This window comes from Rattus norvegicus, chromosome 2, assembly GCF_021556685.1.
Source record: "Rattus norvegicus strain SHRSP/BbbUtx chromosome 2, alternate assembly SHRSP_T2T, whole genome shotgun sequence".
NCBI lineage: Eukaryota > Metazoa > Chordata > Mammalia > Rodentia > Muridae > Rattus > Rattus norvegicus.
The window spans coordinates 230694531-230705642 of NC_141535.1; the positions used below are offsets into that span (position 1 = coordinate 230694531).

At 40.0% G+C, this 11112-nt stretch overlaps 1 long non-coding RNA gene across 1 annotated transcript in view; it reads right to left on the reverse strand.

Moving 5' to 3' along the window:
- LOC134485983 (uncharacterized) overlaps positions 1–8788 on the reverse strand; it is a 32256-nt gene extending 23468 nt beyond the window's left edge. Inside the window, exon 1 of the long non-coding RNA XR_015672589.1 lies at positions 8513–8788. This is a non-coding gene — a long non-coding RNA (uncharacterized LOC134485983). The remainder of the gene's footprint in view (positions 1–8512) is intronic.
- Between the last annotated feature and the right edge of the window lie 2324 nt (positions 8789–11112).

The following is an 11112-nucleotide window of genomic DNA, read 5'->3' on the forward strand; positions in this document are numbered from 1 at the left end:
ACCATCTTGGCTATACTCTTCATTTCAGTTCTTGTACAGGTTGCTCTAGTATTTACAACGTATCTACAATTAGTCAAAGCCCATTTTCAGAAAACCCTGTGTTGTTTCTTAGGCAGTATATTTCATTATAGGAAAACGATCAGAGTTACTCCCTCTCTCCTTTATCACTTCTGCTGTTCACGCCACACACATAATATATGTCTGTATACTCAATGTGCTGTGATAGTATTTTTGAATAAATTTCTAGCTGCTGAGATTAATTAAAATAATAAAATTTCATTTTTCATCTATCTCTGTCTATTTGCTCTTGAACATGATACCATTCCTTTTCGTTTTTAAGATTTATTTTATGTATGTGAACGTACCAATCTTTATATGGCTTTGAGTTCCCTTCCTTCCTGCTGCTGGGACCTAGTCCAGGGTCTTGCGCATGGTATTACACCAAGGGTTATAACCCTAGCTATGGGATTCTAATACAGATTGTGTTTCCTTTCTAAAATGTTCTTTAGCATTTCTATAAGGCCAGTGTATGAACAACAAACATCTTGCTTGAGAAATTATTTCTCTGACAGTTTTGAAGGTTAACATCACAGAGCGGTTTGTTCTTTTGTTTCTCTTACAAACTTTCAATATGTTGATCGTTTCTTCACACTTTAAAATGAGAAGATGTGCCTTACCCTCAAGAGACTTGAGGCCCCAGGGAGTGGGGAGGCATGGCAGGGATGGGGTGGGGTAGGGTGGGGAACATCATCTTGGAGACGGGCTGTGGGGAGGAATGGAGTAAGAAACTGTGGGAGGGGGGACCAGGAGGGGGGACCAGAAGGGGACTAATGGCTGGACTTGTGAAAACATAAAAGTAATAAAAATGATTTTTGCTGCATCATGGTATCTGAATGAGCTTTCAACACTTATACATTGATGACTGCTCATGAGTTGGTGTGTGAAGGCTTTATTGAAAGTGTTTCTTGGTGCGTGGGAGTTAGGGTTTTGGGCAATTGTTCTCTTGAGGGACAGGAAGGTTTAGAGATCAGTTTGTACAGTTCCTAAAATTTCCTTCGTCCCATGTACTACCACAGAAGGGTTAGTAGATCACAGCGTCGTCTTAACATAGATTATCACAGTTAATTTTTTTATAGTAAAATGGACTGTTTGATGTTATTTCTGAGTAAAAGCTGGACTTATTTTCCTTTCAGAGCTTATTAATTTTTATTTTATGTGTATGAGCATTTTGCCTACCTATAACTGAACTACATTGCAAGCCATGTCTGAAGATGGCAGAAGAGGGAATCGGATCTCGGCACTGAGCTGTCCATGGTTGTCAGACACCGTGTGGGTGCGGGGAATTAAACTGGCTTCCTCCCAGGTTAAGTAAGCACTGCTGTGCCTTGTCGGCAGTCTCGACTCAGCCATCTTCCATGCCCACTGTAGACAGGCTGTGCATTTCCCCCTGACAGCTCCTTTTCAGTGTTGCCTCACCTTGCTTTGAAATTTTGTATATTGAAAATGATATCCTGATATCCACCATCCACACTTTCCTTCTACCTGATATTATATGAGATTACTGGATGTGTCATTTTCTCTGTGACACTGATTTGGGGGAAGTTCTGTTTGGCTTGTTTAAACCTTTCTCTCTGTAGAGATCCTCAATTTTCATTTGTTGTATTTTATGGTTGTTTCACATTCCCCAAGAGTGTTTTCTGTTTTGGTTTTTTTTTTTTTTTTTTTTCTGTTTGGATTTTGAATTTTCTATTAAAGTTTCCTCAGGCTCAGAGTTCCTTTCCTAGCTGAGTCCACTCCACTAACAAACCTGTCAAGACATTCTCTACTCCCAATACAACAGGCACCATTGGTTTCTGACATTTCCTTCTGGGTCTTCTTGGAATGTCTGTCTCTAAGTTTCCGTTCCCCACCTCTTCCTGCATGGACTCTTCCTTAACCATTGGTACCTTTGAGGTAATAATTACGGTCGGGAAAAAAATCTTGAATTTTTTTTTCTTTTTGAAACGTTGTCTTACAACATAGCTCAGGTTAGCCTTGGGCTCCGGACCTTTCTGCACACCTGGCAAAGAGCTGGGATTACAGGTGAGCTAGGCAACCTAGCGATCCTTTGTGACCAGTCACCCATCATGTACCGAGTTAAAACGCACGGTAGGTTGGACTTTAATGCATGTGACAAGAGGGGCCCTATTCCAAAGTCCTGTGATTGGTTTTTAGTTTCTGATTAAGAGTGTGCACCACCAGGATGTAAAGGTCACAAGTACTTCTCAGTGTTCTTGCCTGTCCTTACTTGAGATGTGATATGTGATGTTTCTGTTAGGTATTTCCTTTCCTCAGTTCAGTTACACTCTGATAAAACACAGTCATAACATGAGACTTTCTGTAAAACGTTTCTCTTGGGGGTAGACCTTGTTAAGGAAAACAGGATGTTCTGGCTTATTTCAAAACGGTTCGTATTTCACTCCTTGCTAGAAGAACAAGAGAGTCTTTCTCTGACATGCATCGCGAGACCCTGTCAGAGTAGGACAGGGCTGAATGGCGCCTTCTGACTGGGTCTCCCTGGAGTTCTGAACGCTAGACTCTGTTACACTAGGCTTCCAGTAACTTACCAGTCTTTGTTTCAGATATACCATTGGCGTTGCCGGTTCTCCTTGAGGGCTCTACATTTTGGTGTCTGCTCTGGGGACTTTAAATGACTGAGGCATTTTGAAATACTGGAGCATTGTCTATGGGGGAGCCGACAAAAATAGTTATTGCTTTCAGTGAGCTCCTAAAATGTGCCTAGCCCTCCCAGATCCCAGATCGATGCCAAGATAAACACAAAAGCAACCCGTGCCAGAGTTTATTTGGTTCCTAGTTTCTTTGTATTTCTTCTTGTGTAACTACCACCTTTATCCCCACCTGCTTGGGATTGTCCATCGACTCTCATTCTGACCGAGTTCCTGAAAGGTCCTGATCATCATGTTGAGGACTGGGGTCTGATGGCCTCTAGTCTGAAGCTTCTGAGGTGGTGTTGTCTGAACCCTGATTCAGATTAGCTCTGGGTCACTTCCAGAACTTCCAAAGAGGGGCTTAACCCCTTGTAGACTTGCTCTGAGGTAAACCTCCCTGCTGGATTCTTCTTGCCCTACCACTCAGTCCTGCATTTTCTTCCAAGCAGGCCATATTTTGTCTCCTCAGACTGCACACTTCTGTTTTCTGCCTGACTGAGCTCACCGCCTTCCTACAGCACCTCGGGGAATTGCCCTCTTATTACCACAATTACAATCTGTACACATTTCATTAAACTAATATCGCTCAGTACAGGCTTTCTCCACAGAACTGCACAGCTGGAGGCCCATTTCTTTTCCTCAGCTTAAACACTTTGACAGGTTAAGAAAGCTATTATGGCTGAATAACAGGTGTTGCAAAACAATGCGCATTTGATGTTTAAATGAGAGAGCTTCTTTATTGACTGCCTTTATTGCAGCCCAGGCTTCTCTTGCTTCACAATGGCTGGATTTTTATTGTCTTTACTGCTTTTTAAAGTCTATTCTGTTGTTTCAAAAACAGATCCAAAGCGCCTGAGTTATTTGTTATTCTGCTGGCCTTTCTGTATTATTATTATTTATACATCCTGCTTTCTTCACCAGGTGAAAAATGCCTGCGGAAGTGGGAGGATTTTATTTGGTTCGTTCTCTAATAGAAGCACATTCACTTCACAAACACTCTAAATGGGCATCTAAGGCCCCCTTTCCACCACTTCACCCTGTCTTTATGTTCTCATTCATCCACTAGTCTACTAGTGACCCTTAGAGCTGACTCCCGAGTGAGGAATGCTAAAATTCATATGGAGACACGGCTTGGTGTCCAGCTTCCTTGTCTGCATATTCTTTCTTTGACTATAACCTCACCCCTCACCGTAAAGGACACACATACTGGTCTGTAGTTTGGGGGTGATTGCTCTTCTCCCTTGGCATTTTGTTTGTATGCACTCAAACCCATCAACCGTAGGCACGTCTCTGTTCCTTCCCTCTGTCTTCTTGCAGAATATCATGCTCAGCAGGATACAGTCTGTTTTATTATTTCAATAAAATGACTTTTGCTGAAGAGACAGTCGAGTGTTAAAATACCATTTTTCAAAAGTAAGTGCTCAGTGAGCGAGAACATGCGATTATGAAAGCATAGAAATGGATGGAAATAAAAGAGGGCCTTGAACTCTACCTATGCACGTGTCTGTAGCATGCGGGAGAGTGCTGTTCACATCAGTCACTCAAAGCTGCCGAACTCCGCTATAAGCCATAATGTACTTCTTAAAGCAAAATTTAGGTTTGACATTTTCTTCTGGTGTCTGTGAGTGAAAAGTAGGAAAGAAAGTGAAGAAGGAAAAGAAAAAGCTATTGTTTTAGCTTTATATTTTCTTACCCATATTTGCCCAGCAAGATGACATCATTCTTGTAAGGGGATGGCATTGATGTCTTACCCAACTAGGGTGGACCATTGGCTCTTTCTCTATAGTCGTCAGTTGCCTGAGCATTTCTGAGCGCAAACCACTGCTTGGTGAATGACTGTCGAAAGGACTTCCCTTGTTTCCTTCGGAGAATGAGGCATATTTGTGGGTAGAGACTTGAAATGGCTGAAGGTCTCTTAAAAATCAAAAATTAAATTTAATGTTGGTGCTACTGAGGGCAGTTAGAATTCTTAGATTTTATTTGATCCCCATGAGTTCCCAAATCGCTATTGTGGCAAGATAAGGGTCCTCTGATAATTTGCAAATGAAAGATTTGGGGAGAATGAAGCACATGTTTTTTTCTTTTGTGAAGTTGGGTCCAATTGTACATAAGACTGACAAAACCTAGGAGGATGTACTGGCACACACACACATATATATATATATATATATATATATATATATATATATATATGTATATATATATATACACACACATATAATATGTATGTATACATATACACACACACACACACATACATATATACATATATATTCAGATGGTAAAGATCTTTTTCCCATTCTGTAGGCTGCAGTTGTTTTTCTATTGAAGAAACTTTTCAATTTGAAAAGCAGAAGCTTTTCAGTGCGAGGAGGTCCCATTTACTAATTGTTGATCTTAGTGTCTGAGCTATTGGTGTTCTGTTCAGAGAGTTGCCTCCTGCAAATGCGATTAAGGCTATCCCCCACCTTTTCTTCTATCAGATTTCGTGTATCTGGTTTTATGTAGAGGTCTTTGATCCACTTGGACGTAAGTTTTGTGCAGAGTGATAGGTATGGATCTATATACAGTCTTCTACATGCAGACATCCAGTTAGACCAGCACCATTTGTTGAAGATGCTTCCTTTTTTCCACTGTACAGGTTTGGCTTCTTTGTCAAAAATTAAGTGTCCGTAGATGTGTGGGTTTACTTCTGGGTTTTTGATTTGATTTCATTGGTTAACTTGTCTGTTTTGATGCCAATACCATGAGGTTTTTATTACAATTGCTTTGTAATATAGCTTGATATCAAGGATGGTAATACATTAGAAGTTCTTTTATTTTGCAGTATTGTTTGAGCTGTTCTGGGTTTCTTTTGTTTTTCAATACGAGGTTGAGCATTGTTTTTTTCATGGTCTGTAAAGAGTTGTGTTGAAAGTTTGATGGAAATTTCATCTAATCTTTAGATGGCTTTTTGTAGGATGGGCAAACATCAGAGAGAGAGTGCTGATATATTAGACATCAACAAAAAAAAAATCCAATTAACAATGGGGTACAAATCTAAACAGAGTATTCTCAATAGAGGAATCTCTAATTGCTGTGAAGCACTTAAAGAAATATTCATTATATTTAGTCATCAGGGAAATGTAAATGAAAACAACCTGAGATTCCATCCCACATCCATCAGAATGGCTGAGATAAAAAAAAAAAAAACCTTGCCACAGCACATCCTTGAGGAGATGAGGAGCAAGAGGAACATTCCTCCATTGCTGGTTGTAGTGCAAACTTGTACAACCACTTTGGAAACCATTCTGGAAGTCCCTCAGAGAGTTGTCACTAGTTCTATCTCAAGACCCAAGTATAGCACTCCTGAACATATGCCCAAAGGATGTTCCGCCATACCACAAGGACGCTTGCTTAACGATGTTCATAACAGCTTTATTTGTAATAGCCAGAAACTGGAAACAACTTAGACATCCCTCAACTGAAGAATGAATATCAAAATGTCTTACATTCACATAATGGACTCAGCTATTAAAAACCTTGACATCTTGAAAATTTCAGGCAAGTGAACAGAAGTTAAGAATATTATCCTGATGGAGGTGACTCAGTCCCAGAAAGACGCACATAGTATATACTCACTTATAAGTTGATATTAGTCTTAAAGCACAGGATAACCGCAATCCACAGACTCAAAGATGCTATGTAACAAGAAGGGCCCAAGGGGGGATGTTTGATTCTCACTGAGAACAGGAAATAGATATTGGAGGTTGATGGAGAGAAGGAACCAGGGGGTGCACAGATGGGGAGGAACATGAGTGTTCAAGTCTGGGGATGACAGAGGATGAATTTAGGACAATGGAAACTTCCAGGTATGAGGGTGACAATAGTTAAGTCTACTAGCAGTAGGGGATGTGGAACATGAAACGGCCACCTCCTGTAATCAGGCAAGACTCCTAATGGAAGGATGGGGACAATAACCCAGCCACAAAACCTTAGACCCACAATTTGCCCTGACTACAAGATGCATGGGTGAGACCCACACCATGAGAGAGAGCCCACCCCTGACACTCTTCATGATAATCTTCTATATTTGCAGTTAGGCAATCCTATGGAAGAGTGGGAGGGAAGATTGAAGGAGTCGGAAAAGTCAAGCACACCATAAGAAAACATACAGAATCAACTAACCTGGGCTATATATGCTCTCACAGACTGAACCACCAACCAGAGAGCGTGCATGGGAAGGACCTAGGCCCCCTCCACATATGTAAAAGATGTGTAGCTTGGACTCCATGTGGGATGCCCAACAGCGGAAGCAGGGGCTGTCTCTGACTCTGCTGCCTTCTTTTGAATCCCTCTCAGCTGACTGGGCTGACTGGTTTAGCCTCACTAGGAGAGGACGCACCTAGTCCTTCTTCAACTTTGTATGTCAAGGTAGGTTAACATCTGTGGGAGTCCTGTTCCTCCCTCAGGAGAAAGGAAGGGTATGGTTGCGGGGAACCAAGGTAATAGGGTGAGACTTGGAGGAAAGGAGGGAGTTGAAGTTGGGATCAGGAAATAAATAAATTAATTAATGAAAAGGTACTGTTAAATTGCTTAAAGATTTTCCTCAGGGCTAGGGACTATCATACTCACATACAATTGTGACACAGATGTATATTTTTAATAATAGTCCCCAAATCCACACTTTCTTTAGACTCTGTAATTTAAAAAGTGATTTCTCATTTGAAACACTCAGAGCCCATCCCAGTAGACGCCCGAATCGCCCTTCCCTGGGAACAGGAAGGCCAGTCCTATTTTTAAGGTGTTTCCTGATACAAAATGTGTCTTAGTCCCCATTGTGTATAGCACAGTTATCTTCTTAAAATGTTAGCAGCCTTGCATTTATGAAGCACATTTCTCCTGACCATTTTAATAGGAAACTTACTGTAAAGCAGGACTATCACTCTCTCCACGTACCAAGTAGAGGAGCCAAGATGTAGCTATTGTACCGTGCTTTTTCTTGTGACCACAGGAATTGTGAGTGAAAATGCAATGAAAATATTAGCCCCAAGGTTTCAGTTAGCTGTTCTACAGTAAGCACAGGAAAATATATTATGCATATATATTTATAGGTCTTAGGAAAAATGTTTGCAGAAATATCTCATAGAATGTATTTTGCTTCCTTGCTTCAAAATTAGAAAGTTAACTTTAAATGAAAGGAAAGAAAAAAAATCATTTTTACATGTGAGCCCATAGTTACATAAATGTATAGATTGCTATCGACATGCAAAGATAGAGTAAAACAGCAGGCCCTGCAGCCTCTTATGGTAATCTACTAGGATAGGTTTTACTAATTATCTGCTGACTTCATATAATTCCATAGATGCAGATAATGCAAGGATTTAGGGGAGATTGTGTTTGCCTGGAAGATAGCTATCAGATTGAGAGAATCCTGATACTCTATGTGTCAATTATGCTAATTAAATGCCTTAATGAGGGATGGGTACCACGCGTTTACCAAGATTTTTAACCTTGCGACATCCTGAAAATTTCGTATACCTGGATATTATGAGAAAGAGTCTGACAAAGATAAACGGAGAAAAGTTAAATTCAGTTCTGCCTCTGTGCTTTTGTCCCTTTTGAATATCATCACAAGGTATGATGCATTTGGGCATATTCTACGATTCAGCCTATTGAATATAATACAATCAGTTGCCTGTAACAGTCTGTCAATCGCATTGTGTTTCTGCCGTCCTCTTGTCCTGGAAATTCATCTTGTTGAAAGCATTTGTGTTATTGAAAGCAATGAAGCCTGGTAGGGCTGGCCATTACCGGTACCTTACCTCATTTACATCTTAGCCCTGCATCCTGCCAGGTCCTCGCTCCCCTCTGAAGCCTCTGTCACTCCAGTGCATCCCATCAGGCACCATCTCAGCCACACAGAGGGGTGCTTGCTGTGTGCAAATGAGTTGCATACAAAACATCGGTTCTGGGGAGTTTAGAGCCTGCTGGGTTTGTTCCCAAGCCAGCGGCAGCTGGGATGACCCAGATCCAGGGCTGGTTGTCCCTGCTCTGTGCCTTTCCACTTCCAGGACGGCCACTGTGGCATTCCCATCAGGATGGGAAAACCCAGCACGCGTTCTGTGGGTGGCGTCATTTCCTCTGTTGGAAGAATGAGGGCACAATGGGACATTTAAAACCCCAGAGAGCAAAAGGGTGAGTGTAACAAAGCAGAAAATGTGGGCCTGGTGTTCGATTATGCTAGCAAAGTATTGCTTCCTGTGTGTGGGAACAGTAAGAAAATTAGACACTCACCTGCCTGGTTATGGGCAACAGACTCAGCTTAGTGCAGACATCGAGTGCAGTGGGGAAAAGCTGCAGGATTTATTTAGCCAAAGAGTTCAATCGAAGCAGAAAACAAAATGTCAGAAATTAAAATGAATAATAATTCAATTGTCTGGTCATTTATTTAATAATAAGTGACTTCTTGTAACCCAATAAATGCTTAATCAAGTTAAAACATTTTTTTAAAAAAATTCCTAGTTCCAAAAAAAAAATTATTAGCTGACTTCCCTTGAAAAATTTTCTTTCCTGTTCATCAATATCGCTAAAATGATGATTTATCTAAACCAATGGTTCTTAAACCAGAGCATCTGCTAAACTCGTCTGGAAACTTGGGGAAGCTACAGTCTTGCCAAACCTGTGCTGGTGAACTGGGCCTGCATGAGCTCTGTCAGGCCTCCTGTGTGCTCAAGTGAGACCTACTGCTCCAGAATTCGAAAACTAATTTACATCGATCTGTCTAGATGCTTGGTGTCACTTTAAGTAATCAGATTAAGGGAATGGAGCTACCTTCCTTCAACTCTTACTTTCATGTCTCATCTCTATCCTAGGCTTTTTGATCTTCTTTCCTTTTCCCTCCCTGCCATGCTTTTATTGGATTTTTAAAAATTTACTTTAATATTTTCTTTAACACTAAATGGTAAACCATACTTGCATGTATGTATGCGATACATATGTGGTTAAGATCCATGTACTAAATCGTGCTGATTAGCCTATTATCTTTATTTTTGGTGGAAAATGAAACTTATTATCTCTGGACCTTTGGCTAGCATTCCCCAGCTTCTTTATTGCCCTTCAACTTCCCCAGTTGTTTCCAGTCACACAGAGTGGGAGCATTGCTAGTCTTTCTGTGGCTTGCTTAGTATTTTAGCATAATGATTTCTAGGCTGATCTCTTTATCTCTGGTCACACATCCTTTTCCCTTTACATGTTCCATAGAAGCGAGGCTTTCCCATCATGTGGTAATTCTACTTTTGTTTTGAGGGACTGAAAATATCGTACCATACCATATGAACCATATCATATCACATCGCATCGCATTTCATGGCATCATATCTTATCATATGGTTTTTCTGCAAAGGATATACTAATTTACTTTCTTACAAAAAATGCATGGCAATCCCCACATCCTATCTCCTCTCCTTTTATGACAGTGTCTTTTTGTGTTATAATTATTCTAAAAGTTGTGAAGTCCTAGGTCATTATGGTTTTAATTTGAATTTAACAGATGATTAATACTGCTACATATTTTCCAGGTTTCTGCTCAGTGTATGTCAATTTTGTGAAATGCCTACTAGTACCCTTTGCATTTACAGTATGTAATTGGTATGTTCTTTTGTTACTGTGCTCCTGGTGTGGTTTGCATATTTACACCAAATGAAATGTGTGCTTTTCAACTATTTCTCCTACTCTCTGGCTTGCCAGTTCTCTGTAGTGATGACTTCTTTCTCCATGTAGAAGCTTGCTCTGGCTTATAGGACTCTATTTATCTTTTTTTGTTTTTGTCCCTTATGTATTGGCAGTCAAATCCAGAATTACTCACTAGATGTATGTTGTGTGGTCTTAATCTCGTTTGTTTTGTTGTTCTTTTTTCTGGTAGATTTATATATTCATATCTTCATTGGCACCATCAACCCATTTGGAGTTTTCTGTAGATGGCATGAGATGAGCCCAGTATCATTTTTTTTGCACATATATATCTAGTTTAAACAAATTATGTTATTAAGCATATTGACATTTTATTGTGTTCCTAGCATAATTTTTGAAAATGACCAAGCAATACATTTGTGATATTTTTCCAAAAATCTGAATAGTGTTCTTTTCTGTGGTTCATTTTGTCTACTATCTGCCATTAACAATATATTTTGATTACTATAGCTACTTAATAAAGTCTGTCAGATGGTATCGTGCCTCTAAAATTTTTCTTTTAGATGAGAAGAGTACCTTACCTAATGGGTGTTACTTTTGTAATTTCATGGCATTTTTTTGACACTGAATGTATCTGTACTATATGTAATCTGCATAGAACCTCTGTTACATTAACCACCTTAACAATATTACTTCCTCTAAAACATAAGCAGAATACATTTGCATTTGTTTG